The sequence below is a fragment of the Staurois parvus genome, unplaced genomic scaffold (genome assembly GCF_062004578.1).
Source record: "Staurois parvus isolate SC_StPar_1 unplaced genomic scaffold, SC_StPar_1.0 ptg001044l, whole genome shotgun sequence".
NCBI classification, from domain to species: domain Eukaryota; kingdom Metazoa; phylum Chordata; class Amphibia; order Anura; family Ranidae; genus Staurois; species Staurois parvus.
This window is the reverse complement of record NW_028318840.1, coordinates 1,585,458-1,611,500: the sequence shown is the minus strand read 5'-3', so window position 1 is coordinate 1,611,500 and position 26,043 is coordinate 1,585,458.

Genomic DNA, 26,043 nt, shown 5'->3' with positions numbered 1-26,043 from the left:
CACTCCTGAATCCTGAGGATACACCTACTGATACATTGTAACAAAACATATAAAACAATTGTATCAGAAACAGTAATCTCAGAGAACAACAAGAAAGGAAAAAAAGAAAAAGGAAAGCGAAGTGGAATAAAAAGAGAAACAAAGAAAGAGAAAAAGAATAATGAATAATAATAATTATGAAAAAATTATAAATGAAAAGTAAAATGAAAAATGAAATAACATACAGAAACACAGATAAAAGCGAGTAAATATCCCATGTCCTGGTGTTTTGTGTGTCCTATGGATCAATAAATACACACTATATTCATCTATCCTCCTGTGTGCGGCTGACCCTTCTTCCTATTGCATCGTGTGTGGTGGCGAGCCAGAGCCTGCACCTGTTGTGAATTGATCTGGATTGTTTGCCTGAGCGGTATACCTTTGTTCTTTGGATACAAACCTGGTCTAGCTAGGGGCCAGTGGTGAATAGACAGAGAGAGGATCTATCCTGGTACCACAAAAAACCTTCAGGCTTAAAGTATCTGGCATTCCAAGTACAAAGACAGGCAGTTGTCAAGAGCGACCAGGAGCATGGTGAGTGGGCTTTGCAGTTCGGCCCCATGTCACTGGCACACCATCAGGGGTGTATTTACCACAAGGCAAACAAGGCATTTGCCTAGGTCGGCATTTTTCAGGGGGGCAGCACCGCTTCTTGGAAGAAGGGACAGAAGAAGGGACACACGCGGCATGGGGACCTGGTGGGTTCCAAGAGATGCTGTGGGTTTCATGACAGTGTATGCACAGCCCGACTCTTGTTCCTGAGGATGTCCGGAGCTGTGAAGGTGAATGTCTTTCTCTCTCTCGCCATGGGGGATGGTGGCTGGTGTATGGGGGGCAGTGGTAGTGGAAGGCTCGGGTGGAGGTCAGGGGTGTTCTTGGTCAATATCAGGCTCTATTCTGTGGAGGGGGGGGAGCACCAATTTTTTTGTTGCCTAGGGCAGCACAAAACCTAAATACACCACTGTACACCATGCGATGGTGGGCAGACACGTAAATCTGTGAAGGCTCTGGTTGCTACTCATGGCCAGTGAGCCATGAAGCGCCATGGAGAAAGTAGTGGGCGCATCTGGCACAAAGGGTTGGCCCGCCCAAATGTTGCCACCCTAGGACAGGATGTGTGTTACTGGTGGGATCGCCATTTAAAAAGAAGAAAAAAAGCCAAAATGCAGCCATCACATCTAAGGTCTTTTCAATCTGCAAAATAAGTATCATTTTTTTGTTTTGGGTTTGGATAGACTTTGACGCCAGTGTGTAAGGTTTTATTTATTTGTCATTTTCACCAAGTTTGACATTACTACACAAAGGGCTTATCCAGATTTCTTTTTGGAAGACTGCAAAAAGAAAAAAAAAATTGGCCCACTGCTGGGTTTATGAATCAGTCAAAACAAATTTGTGTATAAAGATAGTCTCTACCAGGAACCACGACGTATGAGTAAACCTGTACAACAACACACAAAGACTCTAGTGGTGCCATCGGAATGCTATATTAATCCTCCAGTTAGATATTTTCCCTGCCGGATTAGACCCAGAAGTGCATTGTACTATGTCAGCGCCTAAGGCGGCCCATCTCAGCCATTGTTAAGTATCCTGCAAACATTTCTGCCTGCAATGTGCGCCAATTGTGTCCCAGAGCCCCGGGGCCAACACTAGCTCGCCCTCAGGCCATCACCTCATCTGCATCCTGCGACACTCCGGCAAAGACCTGTCAAGCCACCTTGAATTTAAATGTTGCCCCTCGCAAGTCCTGTGGAATCTTAATGGAGATAAGGCCGAGCCATTAATGGATTCCTTTGAGACGTTGAGTCTCACGGCACCCTTTCTCTATCAAACAATAACCCGATGACAGACACATCACAGGCACAGCGGTGTAACCTACATAGAAAAACGCTGCCAGCCACTCAGATGCCATACAGGAGAACTAATGACCGATAATTTATTCTCTACACTCCTGTCTGTAAAAGACGTTCGACAGTTCAATGTTAACAATTCCTACCATTTTTTTTTTTTTTTTTAATTTGTGGCTCTTTTGTACAAGCGTTCAGCCACTTAAAGGCTAACTCTGGCCATTTTATACAGAGTCTAGAAAATGTTAAAATGTCTCTTTTTTTGACAGTTGGTGACTGCCACTGGGGAAATACTCCCTTACTTCCTCTCCTCATGACATCTGTACAAGAAATGGAGGAGAGTGGTTGTCAATAGGGCAGAAAATACAAAAATATTATCAGACATTTTAACCCTTTTCCTCTGTACTAAAAATGTGTTTTTTTAGTACAGTGGGGAAGTTTTTTTTTTATAGTTTTACTACTGTTTTTTGGCAGGAGCTGCACTTTAACTCTTTTCCCACTTAACCCCCTTTCCTCGCCATGTGTCCAAGGCTTAACCTCCTCGGCGGTCTGATTATTTCCGATTTTTTTGCGCTGAAAGTGGTACCATTTTTTTGCATGGAAATATGTAGTTTTTTATTGTAGGCTGTAATTTTTAGGAATAACTCACTGAAATCTGTCCAAACAAGAGTCTAGTAAACATCCTGGGTAGGATAAAATTTGAAACAAGAAATCATAAATTATAATTTAATAAATACTCATAAAAAATAATAATAATAAATTTAATTCAATAATATAATCAAACCAAAAACACTGAAATTTGAAATACAGAGGCAAATTCGCACATCTCTGAGCAAAGTGGCAAAATCGTTTTCAGTGTCTGATGAGGAATTTCCCCCACGAATCATTATCACTCAGTTCTGCAAGTGGTTCTGATTTACTATCGCTGTTCTCTAGCCGGTCTAAAACCGCTTTTGACCTAAAGGGATGCTTTTTGGACACCATGGACTTTTCTAAGTTTCCAGGCAGAAAGAACAGTAAAAATGTAGGCAGGGCGCCGGACAAAACACTCGGGACAAAATGTATGTGAAATGCATTGAAACAGTAATGTTTTACTATGTAATAATCATTTTAAAAAAAATGACTTTTTTCAAATTTGCCGCCGGTTCCGGCGCCCATACGTCCCGACATCACAGGGACCGGAACATGGAAGCCGGATGCCGGCATCGGCCAGAGGAAATGGCCAGGGACGCTGCAGGGGACACATCGCGGGAGCGCAGGACAGGGTAAGCTCTGCAGGGACTCCCTATGCAGAGCCGCATGGTAAGCCCAAGTGTAGCTCGGGGTTACCGCTTTTGGTACTGACATTTTACCCCGAGCTACACTCGGGAATACCGCTAGGGAGGTTAAAATGATTGGGAGTGGACTGGGATCTGACCACACTTGAGCTCATCCCTAGTCAATGGTATCTCCCATATTTCTTGCATAACAGACTCACTTTTAGCCCTCATGCACATGGAACGTTTTAATTTCAGGGACTCCCTGAGCAACGCCGCATGGTAAGCCTGAGTGTAGCTCGGGGTTACCGCTTTTGGTACTCAAATTTTACCCCGAGCTACACTCGGGAATACCGCTAAGGAGGTTAAAGTGATTGTAAAGATTTGTAGTATGGGTTTTTAATAGTTATTGACTATTATTATACAGGATTTATGGCGCCAACGGTTTGCTCAGTGCTTTACATTATAGTGGGAGACAATACAGTAACAATACAGTTCAATACAAGAGGGAATTGAGGGCCCTGCTCCTGGGAGCTTACAATCTAGGAGGGAGGGGTGAATGGTACAATAGGTAATAACTGTGGGGGATGGAGTGGCTGGAAGAGTAGAGGATTCCAGTATTAGCAGAGGGCAGGATAGGCTTCCCTGAAGAGATAGGTTTTCAGTGATCGCCTAAAGGTAAGTAGAGTGGGTGATAGTCTGATAGATTGGGGTAGGGAGTTCCAGAGGATGGGTGACACCCTGGAGAAGTCTTAGAGATGAGCATGGGAGGAGGAGATAAGGGAGCTAGAGAGTAGGAGGTCTTGCGAGGAGCGGAGAGTACGGTTTGGGTGATATTTAGAGATAAGATTAGATATGTAAATTGGGGCAGAATTGTGGATGGCTTTGTATTTCATTGTTAGTGTTTTGAATTTTATTCGTTGGGCAACTGGGAGCAAGTGGAGGGATTGGCAGAGAGGGGTGGAGTACACTGAATGGAGACCAGTGGAGGGATTGGCAGAGAGGGGTGGAGGACACTGAGTGGAGACCAGTGGAGGGATTGGCAGAGAGGGGTGGAGGACACTGAGTGGAGGCCAGTGGAGGGATTGGCAGAGAGGGGTGGAGGACACTGAGTGGAGGCCAGTGGAGGGATTGGCAGAGAGGGGTGGAGGATACTGAGTGGAGATCAGTGGAGGGATTGGCAGAGAGGGGTGGAGGACACTGAGTGGAGATCAGTGGAGGGATTGGCAGAGAGGGGTGGAGGACACTGAGTGGAGATCAGTGGAGGGATTGGCAGAGAGGGGTGGAGGACACTGAGTGGAGATCAGTGGAGGGATTGGCAGAGAGGGGTGGCAACTACAGAACGGTTAGTGAGGAGGATGATTCTGGCAGCACCGTTGATTTACAAGAAACTTAGTAATAGTGTAATGTAATCAATTATGTTAGTGTATAAGTAATCACTTCTGTCTATATACAATATATGTAATATGTTTAATGTATACTGAAACATATGGTCTCATGTGTACTGAGACATATGGTCTCTGACCTTTCTATTTTATGGTGTGGCTCAAACCAGTTTTAACTAGTTTTTGGGCTGCTATATACTGTATATGACTGATAAGCCAAGGGCTATTTGGAGTTGGATTCAGAAGAGAAGTATGAAACAAGGACTATCGCCTCCGGGAACGTCAAATGAAGAAGTCGTGAACTCCCCCTGGATTGAATATGTCGTATTTATCTATTTTTTATCATCTGTAATACCTCTTTCAACCAGGTTAAGTAGATTTCTTTTATTATTGTACTTGAGTTGACTGAAATTATTGTACGATACCCCCATATCTGAGAGGTGAAACCTAGGAACTTTCAAGTAATACAATCTACAAAGCACTTAAACAAATAAAAATTGAACTGAAAGATCTTCTCCTACATGATACCTGGCGTACTCTTCACCCATCGGGCAAAGACTATACATTTTATTCTGCTCCTCACAACCGCTATTCTAGAATAGACTATTTCTTCCTCTCGCAAAACGATCTATATACCCTGAAGTCTGCCTCGATCGAACCAAAGATCCTTTCGGATCATCATCCAATTATGATAACCTTGCAATTTCCGGATACACCAGGTATTTCCAAAATATGGAGACTGGACCCATTTCTCCTTACGGATGCATCGGTTGTCCCCCAGATCCGTGATGCCCTGAAAAACTATTTTCAGGAAAACACATCCATGGAAACGTCCCCTCTCATACGGTGGGAAGCACACAAATGTGTGATACGTGGTCTTCTAATGTCTATCTCGGCAGCACGAAAACGTCAGGCTCTAGCATCGTTCAACTCTTTATTGCATAAAGTTCGTACACTTGAGTGCTCTCATAAACGATCAATGGCCTTAAGATGCGCTACTGAGCTAGAGCACGCAGGTAAACAACTCCGCGAGTTAGTGGAAAAGAAAACGAAACGCAATTTTACTCTACAACAAAAACTTTTCTATGAACATGGCAATAAGAGTGGAAAATTTCTTGCCCGGGCTTTACAATCTAAAAAAGCTGCTCGGCACGTATATCTGCTCCATTCTAAATTTGGTAACTCACTGAAATCGTCGTCGGATATTGCGAAGGAATTTGAGGAGTATTATTTTAACCTTTATAACTTACCCCTACCATCCAAACCAACAGGTGATACTAGGCCACGTAAGACCATTATACAGCAATTCCTTAAACAATATCTTCCTAAATCGATATCTAGATCACAAGTGAAGGATTTAGAGGGAGCTCTGACGTCGCATGAACTACAACAAGCTATTACGCAATTGAAACCGGGTAAAAGTCCAGGACCTGACGGTTTTACCAATTCTTACTACAAGTCTTTTCTTGACGTTTTGGGGCTTCCATTTCTACAGGCCTTCAACTCACTAGACACGCCAGGGCAGTCTATGCGCCATCTTTCCGAGGCTCACATCACGGTTATACCCAAAGAGAATAAGGACCATACATCACCTGCGAATTATCGTCCGATCTCTCTATTGAATGTTGATCTAAAGATTTTTGCCAAGATTCTGGCTACCCGTTTACAACAGGTAATAGATTCCATCATATCACCGGACCAGGTGGGCTTTGTTCCAGGGAGAGAGGCCAGAGATAACACTATAAGGGCCATAAATATACATCATTGGTTAACCCAAAATCAACAATCTGGATTCTTTCTCTCGTTAGACGCCGAAAAGGCATTTGACAGACTAGCATGGGATTACCTAGAGGCAGTTCTGATTGGCATTGGACTACCTTTGCGCTTTTTGTCATTTATTCTGTCTTTATATAATGCCCCCACAGCACGAGTGCGAGTGAATGGCTGCCTTTCGGATTCCTTTTCAATCAGCAATGGGACTAGACAGGGATGCCCACTATCACCCCTCTTATTCATTCTTACTCTGGAACCTTTCTTGAACTGCATAAAAGATAATGATAACATTAAGGGGATTTTGATCAATGGCAAAATGCATAAAGTGGCAGCCTTTGCTGATGACGTGTTACTTTTCTTGACTGACCCACATATCACGATACCTAATTTGTTACAAGATTTCAAATTATTTCAGTATTTGGCTAATTTTAAAATCAACTTTTCTAAATCCCAAGCGCTTAATATATCATTGACTCCAGATGTGATTAGACAGGCGACACTAAATTTTCCCTTTACCTGGCAACGTGAAGCTATCACTTACTTAGGTATCCAACTACCATCCCATCTTACAGAACTGTATACAAAAAATTTTCTTCCCCTCTTACGTAACATCTCCAAAGACCTCCAGACATGGAACAAACCTTGGTTCTCGTGGTTTGGTAGAGCAGCAATTCTTAAGATGAACGTGCTCCCCAGAATATTATATTTACTACAGACAATACCAATTCAATTGCCAAATTCGTTCTTTCAATCGTATAAAACGCTCTGCTCATCCTTTCTGTGGTATAATAAACGTCCAAGAATTAGCTATGCCCAACTCACTATGCCCAAGCAGAATGGAGGTATTGGATTACCAGATATTAACCGTTATTACAGGGCTTGCCACCTAGCCAGGTTAGTAGATTGGACCACGAATCACATTCCTAAGGTCTGGGTTGGTTTGGAGGCTGATTTTTCTCAGACGCCTCTTTCTACCTCCCCATGGCTGAAAACTTCCCACGTCCCTTCTGAGTTTCGGAATCACCCACTTATAGGTCCCACATTACGCTGTAGCTCACAATTATTCCAGAAAAAAGAACTTTCTTCCTCTCCGAGCCCTTTCACTCCGATCAAAATGAATCCAGACTTTGTTCCAGGGATGTCTCCAACATTTCTCGCTGGGTATAACCGTGAGGATAACCTGACAGTACGTCAACTCTTCAAAGATTCTAAGCTCTTATCTAGAGAAGACATTACTCGGGCGTGGCCCTCCATCACTCTAACGCCTTGGATGTATAGACAATTACACCACTTTTTGCGTAACTCCCCACATTTACAGGATTTGTCAAGATCGCTTACTGCATTTGAGAAGCTCTGCTTTACAGACTCCCCTCAGCGGCATGTAATATCTAAGATATATTCTTTTTTGGAAAGTTCCAATACCTCTCATTTGCAGAGGGCTTGTATAGCCTGGCAACGTGATCTACGAATCCCACTCTCTCCAGAGGACTGGGACCGGATTTGTGACCACATACATAAAGGTTCCATGTGTGTTTCTACACAAGAAGGCAACTACAAAGTATTTTCCAGGTGGTACAGAGTTCCATCTGTGCTTCATAAATTTGATCCTAATGTTCCTAACTTATGCTGGAGAGGTTGCCAGGCAACAGGCACTCTTTTGCATATATGGTGGGAGTGCCCGCAACTGCAGCCCTTCTGGATAAATGTTTTGGACATAATCGCACAAGTCACTACATACGCCCTAGACTTTACCCCAGCACAATGTCTACTCCATCATTCCTCTCTTCCTGTGAAGACCTATCGTAAGTCGCTTGCATTACACATGATAAATGCGGCAAAACAGTGTATTCCTGTTCATTGGCGATCAGACCATATTCCCACCGTGCGAGAGTGGATTCTTAGGATCAATAAGATCGCGGAAATGGAGGAGCTGATCTCAGTGGCGAAAGAACACCCCGAGCGATTCAGGAAGACATGGGCATGTTGGACTCACTTCCTATCTACTGAGACTTATCATGGCTTAATGAAGGAATGAGCGAGAAGATTTGGTAAACTGGAGAACCTCTAGAACTTTCACCCCAGGAATAATTCCTTTACTGGACTTTAAAGAGATTATAACCTTAATTTAAGACAGCATCTGTTATAACCAGGCCGATACTATGTGATGTGATTGGTTTAGTTATACTTATTTAATTCTAATCCCCAACTCCCCCCCCCCCTTTTTTTTTTTTTTTTTTTTTTCTCTCCCCCTATTTATATGTCTTCCTTGTCCCACTCCTCCTCACTCTGATATTACTTCCCATACTCCTTTTCCATTTCCACTCGAGTCTCTTTCTTTTCTTTTCTTTCTCGTTTTAGCAACCCTTTTTCTCACATTCTAAATAGCAATATTATTTACAAGGATCAGAACACTTCTAGATGTACAAGTGTGATAATACTTTAGAAAACTAACCCACGATTTTTGGATACGGATATAGCAGACATATGTGCCTTGAGATAATACGTTTGTCTTGCACCTCATAGTCTTGCTGCTTGAGCTCTCTCTACATAGAGACTAATGTATACCATATTTATCGAACATTACAGATGGTAAATATTATTACTATGGTTATACTTTTTGCATATGCTTTATTGTGGGAATTGGATGCATGTTGCTCTAAAATCTATTCTAACGTCCTATTCCCGTCTGCGATACGGGAGAACATATATGAAGATGTGCACGGACTGCGATCCGTATCTGTCTATTATCTGTTTTGTCTTTCTTACTTCAATAAAACTTTTTTTGGAATAAAAAGTAATACAATCTAACCTTTTATTCCAAGGTTCAAATGTAATGTAAGCTGGAAACTCCCCACCCACCTGACTGCCCTGAAGAGTATCCCAGAACAAGAGATTCTGGAACAGTCCTTAGCACTGTCCCAGGGAGAACTTGCTAAGTATTGCACCTGTCAACCCGCTCCCTTGTAGGCCCTGGGGGTGTAGAGGTACTCACAAATTTCCTTGTGTCCTGCAGCTGTAGATAAAACTGCTTTCAGGCTTTTTGCTGGGCTAGTTTTTTTTTCCAGGCTGTTTTTTCCGAGTAGTCTGCAGAGTAGTAGAGTCCCTTTCCTTCCTTCCTCCAGCCTGGAAGCAGAACCCCCTCTTCCCCGGGGTCCCCTCTCAGGCCACACAACAGTAACTCAGCAATCCATCTTCCTCCCAACTCCCCTGCTGGCTAGGATCTCTCATATTTAAGGGCTCACGTAGCCACCTTGTCAGGCCTCCTGCCTGGGGATTAGCCAGCTTCCTCTAAGTATGCATATCCTGCCTCTTACCTCCTCCCACTAATTTCTAGAAGTTTCTATGAACCTTCGGAACCAGGGGGAAGGGATAGAGGCCTGTTCCGCAGAGCCTGACCTCACACTGAACCCACAGTAAATTCACAGTAAATTCAGACACACATACCTGCTATGAGTCAGCAATAAATTTATGTCACTCTACCTAACACTAGAGGGCGTTACATATACACTCACCCGCCACTTTATTAAGTAAACCTTGCTTGTGCCAAGACACTATCCCCCAGACCATGACACCACCACCAGCTTGAACTGTTGGTACAAGGCAGGATGGATCCTTACTTTCATGTTGTTTGTTGAGTTATTTGAGGTACTGTTGCTTTCCCATCATCTCAAACCAGTCTGCCCATTCTCCTTTGACATCAACAAGGCATTTTCGTCCACACAACTGCCACTCACTGGATATTTTATCTTTTTCTGGCCATTCCCTGTAAACCCTAGAGATAGCTGTGCGTGAAAATCCCAGTAGATCAGCAGTCTTCGGAATACTTAGACCAGCCCGTCTGGCACCAACAACCATGCCACGTTCAAAGTCACTTTTGCCTTCAGAACTACCTTAATTCTTCATGGCATAGATTCAAGAAGGTGCTGTAAACATTCCTCAGAGATTTTGGTCCATATTCATATGAGTTACTGTTGCCTTTCTATCATCTGGAACCAGTCTGCCCATTCTCCTCTGACCTTGACATCAACAAAGCACTTTCCTCCACACAACTGCTGCTCACTGGATATTTTCTTTTTTTGGACCATTCTCTGTAAACCCTCGAGATGGTTGTGCGTGAAAATCCCAGTAGATCAGCAGTCTTCGAAATACTTAGACCAGCCCGTCCGGAACCAACAACCATGTCACGTTCAAAGTCTCTTTTGCCTTTAAAACGACCTTAATTCTTCATGGCATAGATCCAACAAGGTGCTGTAAACATTCCTCAGAGATTTTGGTCCATATTGAGATGAGTTACTGTTGCCTTTCTATCATCTGGGACCAGTCCGCCCATTCTCCTCTGACCTCTGACATCAACAAGGCATTTTCATCCACACAACTGTATATACACTCACCGGCCACTTTATTAAGTACACCTTGCTTGTGCCAAGACACTATCCCCCAAACCATGACACCACCACCAGCTTGAACTGTTGATACAAGGCAGGATGGATCCTTACTTTCATGTTGTTTGTTGAGTTATTTGAGGTACTGTTGCTTTCCCATCATCTCAAACCAGTCTGCCCATTCTCCTCTGACCTCTGACATCAACCAGGCATTTTCATCCACACAACCGCCACTCACTGGATATTTTATCTTTTTCTGGCCATTCCCTGTAAACCCTAGAGATAGCTGTGCGTGAAAATCCCAGTAGATCAGAAGTCTTCGGAATACTTAGACCAGCCCGTCTGGCACCAACAACCATGCCACGTTCAAAGTCACCTTTGCCTTCAGAACTGCTTAATTCTTCATGGCAGAGATTCAACAAGCTGTTGGAAACATTCCTCAGAGATTTTGGTCCACATTGACATGAGTTACTGTTGCCTTTCTATCATCTGGAACCAGTCGGCCCATTTTTCTCTAACCTCTGACATCAACAAAGCATTTTCCTCCACACAACTGCCACTCACTGGATATTTTCTCGTTTTTGGACCATTCTCTGTAAATCCTAGAGATGGTTGCGCATGAAAATCCCAGTAGATCAGCAGTCTTTGAAATACTTAGACCAGCCCATCTGGCACCAACAACCATGTCACGTTCAAAGTCACTTTGCCTTCATGGCATAGATTCAACAAAGTGTTCGAAACATTCCTCAGAGATTTTGGTCCATATTGACATGAGTTACTGTTGCCTTTCTATCATCTGGAACCAGTCTGCCCATTCTCCTCTGACCTCTGACATCAACAAAGCATTTTCCTCCACACAACTGCCGCTCACTGGATATTTTCTCTTTTTCGGATCATTCTCTGTAAACCCTAGAGATGGTTGCACGTGAAAATCCCAGTAGGTTAGCAGTCTTTGAAATACTTAGACCAGCCGATCTGGCACCAACAACCATGTCACGTTCAAAGTCACTTAAATCCTTTTTCTTCCCCATTCTGATGTTTGAACTTCAGCAAGTCATCTTCCCCATGTCTAGATGCCTAAATGCATTGAGCTGCTGCCATGTGATTGGCTGATTAGCAATTTGTGTTACCGAGCCATTGAACAGGTGTACCTAATAAAGTGGCCGGTGAGTGTATACTTATGTAATGGGCAGTAACCCTTGCTATCTAATATGAACCGATCTTCCAGTGATTTGGCTGCAACCAGCTAAACCCTAACCCCATGAGGTTTGCACATCTTCCCATCTCCATTTTAAAATTCTCAGACTACAGACTCATAGTCATGGGAATATCGGCAGCCTTAAGAATTTAGCTAGCAGGGAATCCAGCTGCAGAAGATTTCCAAGATAAAAATTAGAGGCCCTCAGCAGGTCCTCTTTATCCCAGGTCTATGCTAAAAGATAAAATGTTTCCTGTTCGACTGGCATGTTCCTTTAACTTATTAGAGCACAGGAAAAAAATGTAAAAAAAATCACTCACTTACTCTGCAGAAGCTATTACGGTTCATTTTTATGAAAAGGTATTCTCTCAGAAAACCAGAGTTAATGAGAGGAATTGTCCTTTCACCTAAACTAAACTATAGCTCAAACGCTTAAAATCATGTCGAATCATTACAACCGTACACTGCCTAGAGACATACAACTTGGCTGAAAATGAAAAATTAGCTGGAAATTATCCAGAATTGCTTGGGGGGCACACTGTTTTTTTTTTTTTTTTTTTTTTTACTATTTTTCTGAAACTAGCTAAGATTAGAATAAAAAAAAATAGATATTGAGAAAATATTTTTAGCTGTAGTACGATAGTATTTCTTTTTTTTTTTAATTTAACATACAGTTATGAGAAAGGACATTGAAATGAGGAAGGTTAGAAAATGAAATGCAGCATTATATAAATGCCATTCAGTCCATTCCGACATCAAAGTGCGCCACAGAAGACGGTGGTGATGCTGTTTAATTCAAAATTAGCTAGAATTCGTGCAACAATAGAAGAACACAGTCTGCCGAACATAATACTACACAAACATTAGATGTTGCCATGGTTTAATTGCACATAACATGTAAACATTCACAGTGCAGGGAGGAAAAAGTATGTGAGGCCCTAGCTTAATGACTTCTCCCAGAGCTAATTGGAGCCAGGAGTGAGCCAACCTTGACTCCAATCAGTGTGATGATATTGGATGTGTTGCTGACAGCTGTCCTGCCCTTAAAAAACACACACCTGTTTTGGGTTTACTGGTTTCAAGAAGCACTGTCTGATGTGAACCATGCCTCGCAGAAAAGAGCTCTCAGAAGACCTACGATCAAGAATTGTTGACTTGCATGAAACTGGAAAGGGTTACAAAAGTATCTCCAAAAGCCTTGATGTTCATGTGTCCACGGTAAGACAGGCTGTCTACAAATGGAGAAAGTTTAGCATTGTTGCTACTCTCCCTAGGCGTGGTCATCCTGTAAAAATGACTGCAAGAGCACAGCGCAGAATGCTGCATGAGGTAAAGAAGAATCCCAGAGTGTCAGCTAAAGACCTACAGAAATCTCTGGCACATGCTAACATTTTTGTTGACACATCTACAATAAGGAAAACATTAAACAAGAATGGAGTACATGGGAGGACACCACGGAGGAAGCCATTGCTGTCCAAAAAGAAGATTGCAGCACGTTTGAAGTTTGCAAAAGAGCACCTGGATGTTCCACAGCACTACTGGCAAAATATACTGTGGACAGATGAAACCAAGATTGAGTTGTTTGGGAAGAACACACAACACTATGTGTGGAGAAAAAAAGGCACAGCACACCAACATCAAAACCTCATCCCCACTGTAAAACATGGCGGAGGGAGCATCATGGTTTGGGGCTGCTTTGCTGCCTCAGGGCCTGGACGAATTGTTGTCATTGATGGGAAAATGAATTCCAGAGTTTATCAAGACATTTTGCAGGAAAACGTACGACCATCTGTCCGCCAACTGAAGCTCCGCAGAGGATGGGTGATGCAACAGGACAATGACCCAAAGCATACAAGTAATTCAACAAAACAATGGCTGCAACAGCACAGAATACGCCTTCTGGAGTGGCCCAGTCAGAGTCCTGACCTCAACCTGATTGAAATGCTGTGGCATGACCTTAAGAGAGCGATTCACACCAGACATCCCAAGAATATTGCTACACTGAAACAGTTTTGTGAAGAGGAGTGGTCCAAAATGACTCCAGATCATTGTGCAGGTCTGATCTGCAACTACAGGAAACGTTTGGTTGAGGTTATTGCTGCCAAAGGAGGGTCAACCAGTTATTAAGTCCAAAGGTTCACATACTTTTTCCTCCCTGCACTGTGAATGTTTACATGTTATGTGCAATTAAACCATGGCAACATCTAATGTTTGTGTAGTATTATGTTCAGCAGACTGTGTTCTTCTATTGTTGTGACTTAGATGACGTTCAGAGCACATTTTATGCCCAATTCATGCAAAACTCCACGTACTCCCAAGGGGTTCACATACTTTCTCTTGCAACTGTATATATATATATATATATATATATATATATACATATATATATATATATATATATATATATATAAATAAATAATTGTATTTTTTTTTTTTTTTTTTTTTAGCTGTAGCACTTTTGCTTTTTTATTTTATTATGTGGTTATGCGGAAGGATGCTGAAATGTAAGAGGTTAAAAAATAAAATGTAGCATTGTAGCATTATATAAATACCAATCAGTCCACTCATGCTGTGACTCAGAGGATGGTGGTGCAGTTGTTTAATTCAAAATTAGATAGAATTTGTGCAATATTTCTACTGGGTCATATGTTTTCACTCTTTTCCTTAAACCAACTAAGAATTAAAAAATAAATAAATATATATATATATATATATATATATTTTAGCTGTAGCACTTTTTTTGGTTTTTTATTTTATTATACGATTATGGGAAAGGATGCTGAAATGTAAGAGGTTAGAAAATAAAATGTAGCAATGTAGCATTATATAAATACCAATCAGTCCCCTCATGCTGTGACACAGAGGATGGTGGTGCAGTTGTTTAATTCAAAATTAGATAGAATTGATGCAAAATTGTCACATTTTTTCACTCATTTTCTTAAACTGGCTAAGAATTAAAAAAAAAGAAAAAAAATATTTCTAGCTGTAGCACCAATTTTTTTTAAAAAGATGTATTATACAGTTATGGGGAAGGATGCTGAATTGTAGGAGGTTAGAAAATAAAATGTAGCGTTATATAAATGCCATTCAGTCCACTCCGACATCACACTGCGCAACAGAAGGTGGTGGTGGTGCTGTTTAATTCAAAATTAGTTGGAATTCGTGCAATATTTCAACTGGGTCATATTTTTTTCACTCTTCTTTTTTTTAAACCAGCTAATAATTTAAAAAAAAAAAAAAATATATATATATATATATATATATATATATATATAATGTTTTTATTTTTTTAGCTGTAGCACTCTTTGTTTTTTTATTTTATTATATGGTTATTGGGAAGGATGCTGCAATATAGGAGGTTAGAAAATAAAATGTAGCACTATATAAATGCCATTCAGTCCACTCCGACATCACACTGCGCAACAGAAGATGGTAGTGGTGCTGTTTAATTCAAAATTAGTTGGAATTCGTGCAATATTTCAACGGGGTCATATTTTTTTCACTCTTCTTTTTTTTAAACCAGCTAAGAATTAAAAAATAAATAAATATACATATATATATATAAATATATATATATATATATATACACTAAATGTATATATATATATATATATATATATATCTTTTTTTATTTTTTTTATCTTTTTAGCTGTAGCACTTTTGTTTTTTTATTTTATTATACGGTTATGGGGAAGGATGCTGCAATATAGGAGGTTAGAAAATAAAATGTAGCATTATATAAATGCCATTCAGTCCACTCCGACATCACATTGCACCACAGAAGACGGTGGTGGCGCTGTTTATTTCAAAATTAGCTAGAATTCGTGCAATATTTCAACTGGGTCATATTTTTTCACTCTTTTTCTTAAACCAGCTAAGAATGAAAAAATGTTTTTATAAATATATATATATATATATATATATATTAGCTGTAGCACTCTTTTTATATTTTTATTTTATTATACGGTTATGCGGAAGGATGCTGAAATGTAGGAGGCTGGAAAATAAAATGTAACATTATATAAATTCCAATCAGTCCACTCCGACATCACTCTGTGACACAGAGGATGGCGGTGCTGCTGTTTAATTCAAAATTAGGCAGAATTGATGCAAAATTACAATAGGGTCACCTTTTTCACTCTTTTTCTGAAATCAGCTAAGGATTTAAAAAAAAATAAATTGAAAACAATGTTTTTAGCTGTAGTACTCATTAAAAAAATTAACATAGAGGAATGAGGAAAGGTGCTGAAATGAGAGAGGTTAGAAAATAAAATGTAGCATTATATAAATGCCAGTCAGACCACTGCAACATCAAGCTGCGCCACAGTAGATGGTGGTGGTGCTACTCAAATCAAAATTAGTTAGAATGTATGCAGAATTGCAATGGGGGCACATTTTAACTCTTTTTATGAAATCCACAAAAAATTAAAAAAAAAACAAAAAAAAACAAATGAAAAGAATATTTTGACCTGTAGTACAATTTTTTTTTTTTTATAGATTTAACACAGAGTAATAAGGAAAGTCACTAAAATGTGGTTAGAAAATAAAATATAGCATTGTATTAAAAATGTCTGTCAGTCCATTGCAAATGATGTCTGGGAAACACGGTAGCATCATACTACAGCACAGAAGATGGTGGTGCTATTTAATTCAGAAAAATTAGAATGTATGCAGAATTGCAACGGGGGCACATTTTCACTCTTTTTCTGAAATCCACTAAAAACTAAAAAAAAAAAAAAAAAAAAACAGGAATTGAAAAGAATATTTTGAGCTGTAGTACTATTTTATTTTTTAGATTTAACACAGAGTAATGAGGAAAGACACTAAAATATGGTTAGAAAATAAAATGTAGTGTTATATTAAAAATGTCTGTCAGCCCATTGCAATTTATGTCTGGGAAACACGGTAGCACCACACTACATCACAGGCGATGGTGGTGCTATTTAATTCAAAATTAGCTAGAATTTGCATATTTGTGATGGGGGAACATTTTCACCCTTTTTTATGAAACCAGCTAAGAATTGAAATTAAAAAAAATATTTTTACCTCTATTATTAAATTTTTTTTAGATTTAACTTTAATTTTAATTTAATTTTAATTTTGATTTAATTTTAGATTTTTTTAGATTTTAGATTTAAGCAATTTTAATTTAATTTTAAATTTGATTTAATTTTAGATTTTTTTAGATTTAGTGCAATGAGGAAGGATGCTGAAATGTAGGAGCTTAGAATATGAAATGTAGCATTATATAAATGCCATTCCACTCCAACATTATTCTGCACCACAGAAGATGGTGGTGGTACTGTTTAAATAAAAATTAGCTAGAATTTATGCAGAACTGCGACGGGGGAACATTTTTCACCCTTCTTCTGAAACCAGCTAAGAATTTAAAAAATTGAATTTGAAAAAAAAAATGTTTTTAGCTGTAGTACTAATCATTTTTTTTTAGAATGGACAGAGAGTAATAAGGAAGAACACTAACATGTGGGAGGTTAGAAAATAAGATATAGCGTTGTATAAATGCTTCACTGCAAATTTTGTCTAGGAAACATGGCAACATCACACTGTACCAAAGAAGATGGTGGCAGTGCTATTTCATTCAAAATTAGCTAGAATTTTTGCAGAATTGGGATGGAGGCACATTCTTACCCTTTTTTTTCCCTGAAACCAGCTAAGAATAATAAAAAATTGAAATTGAAAAAAAAATATTTTTAGCTGTAGTAATCTTTTTATTTTGTTTTTAGATTTAATATACAGTTATGGGGAAGGGTGCTTAAATGAGGGAGGTTAGAAAATAAAATGTATCCCTATATAAATGGTCTTCGATCAACTACAACAGCATGGTGCGCCACAAAATATGGTGGTAATGCTGTTTATATAAAAATTATCTAGAATTTATGCGGAACTGCAATGGGGTGCAATTTTTCACCTTTTTCTGAAACCAAGAAAAAAAAAATCAAAATTGTAAAAGAAAGATTTTTAGCTGTAGTAGTAAATATATATATATATATATATTTATTTATTTATATTTAATTTAACATACAGTTTTAAGGAAGGCGGTTGAAGTGTAGGAGGTTAGAAAACAAAATGTAGCATTATGTAAATGACAATCAGTTTACTCTGACATCACGCTGCACTACAGAAGGTGTTTAAATTAATTAATGGAACTAAATTAAAGTAAAGTAATTAACTAGAATTTATGCAAGATTGAAATGGGGGTCACAATGTTCACCCTTATTCTGAAACCAGCTAAGAATAAAAAAATTAAATTAAAAAAAATATTTTCAGCTGTAGTACTCTTTTTATTTTGTTTTTAGATTTAATATACAGTTATGGGGAAGGATGCTGAAATGAGGGAGGTTATAAAATAAAATGTAGCCCTATACAAATGCTACTCGGTCAACTTCAACTGCATGCTGCACCACAAAATATGTTGGTGATGCTGTTTATATAAAAATTAGCTAAAATTTATGCGGACCTGCGATGGGGCACATTTTTTCACCTTTTTCTGAAACCAAGAAAAAAAAAATTAAAATTGTAAAGAAATATTTTTAGCTGTAGTAGTAGTATATATATATATATATATATATATATATATATATATTTATTAATTTATTTAATTTAACATACAGTTTTGAGGAAGATGCTTGAAATGTATTAGTTAGAAAACAAAATGTAGCATTATGTAAATGACAATCAGTTTACTCTGACATCACGCTGCACTACAGAAGGTGTTTAAATTAATTAATGAAACTAAATTAAAGTAAAGTAATTAACTAGAATTTATGCAAGATTGCAATGGGGGTCACAATGTTCACCCTTATTCTGAAACCAGCTAAGAATAAAAAAATTAAATTAAAAAAAATATTTTCAGCTATAGTACTCTTTTTATTTTGTTTTTAGATTTAATATACAGTTATGGGGAAGGATGCTGAAATGAGGGAGGTTATAAAATAAAATGTAGCCCTATACCGGGTGTCGGCAACCCGCGGCTCCAGAGCCGCATGCGGCTCTTTTTCATCTTTGCTGCGGCTCCGGAGCACACTGCCCACCAGGTGACAGGCAATAGGGTTTCAGTGGTCGGCAAGCCGCGGATCGCAAGCCACATGCGGCTCTTCTGTGTGCCGGGCGCCCGCTCCCCTCCCTCCTCTCGGGCGGCCGCCTCAAAAGTCAGGACTCTTTTAATCCGGCCCGCGGAGCGTGGAACATTGGCTGTCAGGATGTAGGCGTGGCAGCCAGGATGTAGGCGGGGCAGCGTGACGAACTCCTCTCCTCTCACAGTCCGCCCTGAAGACCGGAACACAGCGCGGGAACACAGCAAGAGGAACGCGCGGAGCAAAGGTAAGTGAATTGAGACCATATGGGGAATTAATTACTACATGGGGGATGAATTACTATGGGGGATGAATTACTATGGGGGATGAATTACTATATGGGGGATGAATTACTATGGGGGATGAATTACTATGGGGGATGAATTACTATATGGGGGATGAATTACTATGGGGGATGAATTACTATAGGGGGGATGAATTACTATGGGGGATGAATTACTATGGGGGATGAATTACTATATGGGGGATGAATTACTATGGGGGATGAATTACTATATGGGGGATGAAGCTAACTGCACGATCCTGTATATAGCATTAAGGTAAGAAAAAATATATGCAGTGTCCGATTTGTTTTAAATGTTGCAATGGTTTTGCGGCTCCCAGTCTTTTTTTTCCCTTTGGAAACGGGTCCAAGTGGCTCTTTATGTCTTAAAAGTTGCAGACCCTTGTCCTATACAAATGCTACTCGGTCAACTTCAACTGCATGCTGCACCACAAAATATGTTGGTGATGCTGTTTATATAAAAATTAGCTAGAATTTATGTGGACCTGCGATGGGGCACATTTTTTCATCTTTTTTTTGAAACCAAGAAAAATAAATCAAAATTGTAAAAGAAATATTTTTAGCTGTAGTAGTGTTTTTTTCTTTAAATTTAACATACAGTTTTGAGGAAGACGGTTGAAATGTAGGAGGTTAGAAAAGAAAATTTAACATTATGTAAATGACAATCAGTTTACAGCAACATCACACTGCACCACAGAAGGTGGTAGTGCTGTTTAAATTAAATAATTAAATTAAATTAAAGTAATTAACTAGAATGTATGCAGGATTGCAATGGGGTCAAATTTTTCATCCTTTTTCTGAAACCATTTAAGAATAAAAAAATAGAAATGGAAAAAATATATATATTTTTAGCTGTAGTACTCCTTTTTAATTTTATTTTTGGTTTAACAAAGAGTAATGGAGAAGGACAATACAAAAGTTAGAGTACAGAGTTCAAGGATAACCACCAGGTTTTTTGGGTAAAAATTGTACTTGTACTTTTTGGTTCTAGATGAAGACAGTTATGTAATTTTTTATATTACTATTAATATTTATTAATGTTTCTCCTGAAGAAGCAGACTAACTGGGAAACTCGCAGACTGATTAGGACACAAGTGTCTATTTAATATTTTTAATACTTTTATGCCATTGTATGAAAGTTCCTTCTTTTAAATGATTCTGTAACAAACATTGGTTTAATAATATGCAAATTGTTGTATAATCACCTGCTGGTCTTCCTTGAACTCCCTTTACTTTCTTAAACATTTGTATTAGTTTATCAAACTATAAAATCCCAGCGCCAACCTAAGAAAGTGTATAATTATGCAGCTGTGCAACAGTGGAAACCACCAAGTAAATAACACAAAAAAACAGAGCAAAAAATTGAATTAAAAATAATCACAAATAAATTATCACAAATAAATTAAATAAATGTCCGTGCAAAAAATACATATCATATTTCAAACATAAGTCCTTATTCCCAATCCCCAAAAGGATTTTCAAAGAATATTCCAAAATGTGCTTCCACCTGATCACCACGCGTTTCACCCCACCCACAGGGCGTTCTCAAGACTTGGTCTTGAGAACGCCCTGTGGGTGGGGTGAAACGCGTTGACGTACTTCCGGTCCGCCGTCATCTTGGCTAACGTCACTTCCGGTATTTGGAACGCACGCCGACTTTTGCGGTTCAAGCGGCCATCTTGGAGGTGGAAAGCTGGTCATCCTCTACAGTGATTCTTAAAACGGGAGATCCCTATATTAACATTTGGAAACTGGTTTTATTGAAGCCTTTGAGGCTATTAAACAAGGCCTGTTATTTTATTGAAACATGTGAGTGTCCTTATTCTATGAATTTATATGGTATTGAGTGGCAGTATTACACTATGTAGCCTTTCTTTCCTTGCACATTATTGAGGATTCCATGGAGAAGTAGAGTGGAGTCGGTGCTTTATCTGGACAGGGTGAAGAAGGTGATTTAAGTTCCTTTGGAGGGGCTATAGGATCCCTTATATCCTATGAGGCTTATTACTCACCTCCATCTGGTGAGTGCGGTCAATATTATTTGTCACGTGGTGATCAGGTGGAAGCACATTTTGGAATATTCTTTGAAAATCCTTTTGGGGATTGGGAATAAGGACTTATGTTTGAAATATGATATGTATTTTTTGCATGGACATTTATTTAATTTATTTGTGATAATTTATTTGTGATTATTTTTAATTTAATTTTTTTGCGCTGTTTTTTGTGTTATTTGTTTGTATTAGTTTGCTAATTTCTGGGTTGATGACCCCAGGGCTATTATAAATTGTTTCTTTTTTTGTATACACATCCTCCTCATTAGTTAACTATTTAATGAAGAAGGACACAAAAATGTGGGAGGTTGGAAAAAAAATGTACAGTTAAATACAGTGGATATAAAAAGTCTACACACCCCTGTTAAAATGTCAGGTTTCTGTGATGAAAAAAAATGAGACAAAGATAAATCATTTCAGAACTTTTTCCACCTTTAATGTGACCTATAAACTGTACAACTCAGTTAAAAAAAACCAAAATGAATTTTTTTAGGGTGGGAAAGTAAACATAAAAAACTAAAATAATGTGGTTGCATAAGTGTGCACACCCTCCTATAACTGGGGATGTAGCTGTGTTCAGACTTAATCAATCTCATTCAAAATCATGTTAAATAGGAGTCAGTACACATCCGCCATCATTTAAAGTGCCTCTGATTAACCCCAATAAAGTTCAGCTGTTCTAGTCGGTCTTTCCAGACATTTTCTTAGTCGCATCCTATAGCAAAATCCATAGTCTGCAGAGAGCTTCCAAAGCGTCAGAGGGATCTCACTGTTACAAGGTATCAGTGAGGAAAAGTGTACAAAATAATTTCCAAGGCATTAGATATACCATGGAACACAGTGAAGACAGTCATCATCAAGTGGAGAGAATATGGCACAACCAGGGGCGATCAAATGCCATGAAAAGAAAGCTCTATTCATGGGGAAAAAAGGATGTAAATGACATTTGGGTACAGCGTTGCATGACCGCGCAATTGTCAATTAAAGTGACACAGCGCTGTATCGCAAAGAATGGCCTGGTCAGGTTGGGGGGTAAATCTTCTGGAGGGCAAGTGGTTAAAGAGATGAGGTGCCAACCTTACTTGGAGGTCAAGCAGAGCACCAGCGTCCAATCAGACAGTGGTTCCCCTGATGACCACAGGACATCATAGAGTAGGGATGTCAAACTGGCAGCCCTCCAGCTGTTGCCAAACTACAAGTCCCATCATGCCGCTACCTTTGGGAGTCATGCTTGTAACTGTCAGTCTTGCAATGCCTCATGGAGCTTGTAGTTTGGCAACAGCTGGAGGGCTGGAAGACCAGTTAGCCACAGCTCAAGGAACCCCTAGCAACCTCTAGAGCAGGGGAGTCAAACTGGTGGCCCTACAGCTGTTGATAAACTACAAGTCCCATCATGCCTCTACCTTTGGGAGTCATGCTTGTAGCTGTCAATCTTGCAATGCCTCATGGACAGGGGCGGACTGACCATTTGGAAACTCAGGCACTGCCCGAGGGCCCGGGGTCAGTAGGGGGCCCCATGAGATGCCCCTGGTACCTTTTTCATAGGCTTTTTGGAGTTTGGGCAAGGACACAGGGGCCCCATGATCCCCTATTGCCCGGGGTCCCATGAGTTGTCAGTCCGACCCTGGGCACAACAATGACATCACCAAGAACTGGACGTCCCTCCAAAATGGATGAAAAGACGAGAAGAAAACTGGTCTGGGAGGTGGCCAAGAGGCCTACAGCAACATTAAAGGAGCTGCAGGAATATCTGGCAAGTACTGGCTGTGTGGTACATGTGACAACAATCTCCCGTATTCTTCATATGTCTGGGCTATGGGGTAGAGTGGCAAGACAGAAGCCTTTTCTTATGAAGAAAAACACCCAAGCCTGGCTAAATTTTTCAAAAACACATCTGAAGTCTCCCAAAAGCATGTGGGAAAATTTGTTCTTGTCTGATGACACCAAGGTGGAACTTTCTGGCCATCATTCCAAAAGATATGTTTAATAACACTGCACATCCACAAAACAACACCATACCCACCGTGAAGCATGGTGGTGGCAGCATCATGCTTTGGGGCTGTTTTTCTTCAGCTGGAACTGGGGCCTTAGTCAAGGTAGAGGGAATTATGAACAGTTCCAAATACCAGTCAATATTGGCATAAAACCTTCAGGCTTCTGCTAGAAAGTTGAACATGAAGAGGAACTTCATCTTTCAGCATGACAACCACCCAAAGCCTACATCCAAATCAGCAAAGGAATGGCTTCACCAGAGGAAGATGAAAGTTCTGGAATGGCCCAGCCAGAGCCCAGACCTGAATTCGATCGAAATCTGTGGGGTGATCTGAAGAGGGCTGTGCACAGGAGATGCCCTCGTAATCTGACAGATTTGGAGTGTTTTTGCACGGAAGAGCGGGCAAATATTGCCAAGTCAGGATGTGCCGTGCTGATAGACTCCTCCCCAAAAAGACTGAGTGCTGGAATCACATCAAAAGGGGCTTCAACAAAGTATTAGTGTAAGGGTGTGCTCACTTATGCAACCATATCATTTTAGTTTTTTTATTTTTACTTCCCTCCACCTAAAAGATTTCAGTTTGTTGTCCAACTGAGTTGTACAGTTTATAGGTCAAATTAAAGGTGGAAAAAGTTCTGAAATTATTTAGCTTTGTCTCATTATTTTGCATCACAGAAACCTGACATTTTAACCACTTGAGCTCCAGAGGATTTACCCCCCTTAATGACCAGGCCTCTTTTTGCTACTCAGCGCTGCACTAATTCAACTGATAATTGCGCGGTCATGCAATGCTGCACCCAAATGAAATTTATGTCCTTTTTTCACACAAATAGAGCTTTCTTTCGGTGGTATTTGATCACCTGTGCGCTTTTTATTTTTCACGCTATAAACAAAAAAAGGCCAAACATTTTGAAGAAAAACAATATTTTTTACTTTCAGCTATAAAAAATATATAGTAAACTCAAAGTTGGTTATAAATTTAGGCCAAAATGTATTCTGCTCCATGTTCTTGGTAAAAAAAATCCCAATAAGTGTATATTGATTGCTTTGTGTGGAAGTTATAGCGTCTACAAACTATGGTATAGATACTGCAATTTACGCCATTTTTCTGCTATACAGCGCTGCGCTAGTTTAACGGACAATTGCGCGATCATGCAATATGGTACATAAATGAAATTTACATCCTTTTTTTCCCCACAAATTGAGCTTTCTTTTGGTGGCATTTGATCGCCTGTGCGGTTTTTATTTTTTGCGCTATAAAAAAAAGACTGACAATTTTGAGGAAAAAAAAACTATATTTTGGACTTTTTGCTATAAAAAAAAATACAAAAATCTAATTTAGTCATAAATTTCTGACAAAATGCATTCTGTGACATGTCTTTGCTAAAAAAAAAACTCAATACGTGTAAATTAATTGGTTTACGTGAAAGTCATAGCGTTTACAAATGGCGGGAAAGATACTGGGATTTTTAGGTTTTTTTTATACTAATAATGGCGTCGATCAGCGAATTATGGCAGCGACTAGAGATGAGCGAATTATTCAAAAATTCGATTCGGCTGATTCGCCGAATTTGCGGGAGAAATTCGATTCGATGAGAATTTATTCGCTGCGAATTTAACTTATTAAAAGGGTTTCTAGGCTTCAGAGAGCCTTTATATTAGTGAAGAACACTGTACCTTTAATTTAAATGCCCTTGGAGTCTGCTGGGGAAGAGAAATAATACTGTCAGTCAGTATGACATGCAGATGAGTGCCGTCGATCTTAGAATCACCGCACACTTCACTTCACTTCACTTCACTTCAGAAGAAGAAGAAGAATGAAAAGAAGAATGAAAAGAAGAAGAAGAAGAATGAAAAGAAGAAGAAGAAGAATGAAAAGAAGAAGAATAAAAAGAAGAAGAAGAAGAATGAAAAGAAGAATGAAAAGAAGAAGAGGAAGAAGAATGAAAAGAAGAGGAAGAAGAATGAAAAGAAGAAGAAGAAGAATGAAAAGAAGAATGAAAAGAAGAGGAAGAAGAATGAAAAGAAGAGGAAGAAGAATGAAAAGAAGAAGAAGAAGAATGAAAAGAAGAAGAAGAATGAAAAGAAGAATGAGAAGAAGAATGAAAAGAAGAAGAATGAAAAGAAGAAGAAGAAGAATGAGAAGAAGAATGAAAAGAAGAATGAAAAGAAGAAGAAGAAGAATGAAAAGAAGAATGAAAAGAAGAAGAAGAAGAATGAAAAGAAGAAGAAGAAGAATAATAAGAAGAATGAAAAGAAGAAGAAGAAGAATGAAAAGAAGAAGAAGATGAATGAAAAGAAGAATGAAAAGAAGAAGAAGAAGAATGAAAAGAAGAAGAAGATGAATGAAAAGAAGAATGAAAAGAAGAAGAATGAAAAGAAGAAGAAGAAGAATGAAAAGAAGAATGAAAAGAAGAAGAAGAATGAAAAGAAGAATGAAAAGAAGAAGAAGAAGAATGAAAAGAGGAAGAAGAATGAAAAGAAGAAGAAGAAGAATGAAAAGAATGAAAAGAAGAATGAGAAGAATGAAAAGAAGAATGAAAAGAAGAAGAAGAAGAATGAAAAGAAGAAGAAGAAGAATGAAAAGAAGAATGAAAAGAAGAATGAGAAGAATGAAAAGAAGAAGAAGAAGAATGAAAAGAAGAATGAAAAGAAGAAGAAGAAGAAGAATGAAAAGAAGAAGAAGAATGAAAAGAAGAAGAAGAAGAAGAATGAAAAGAAGAA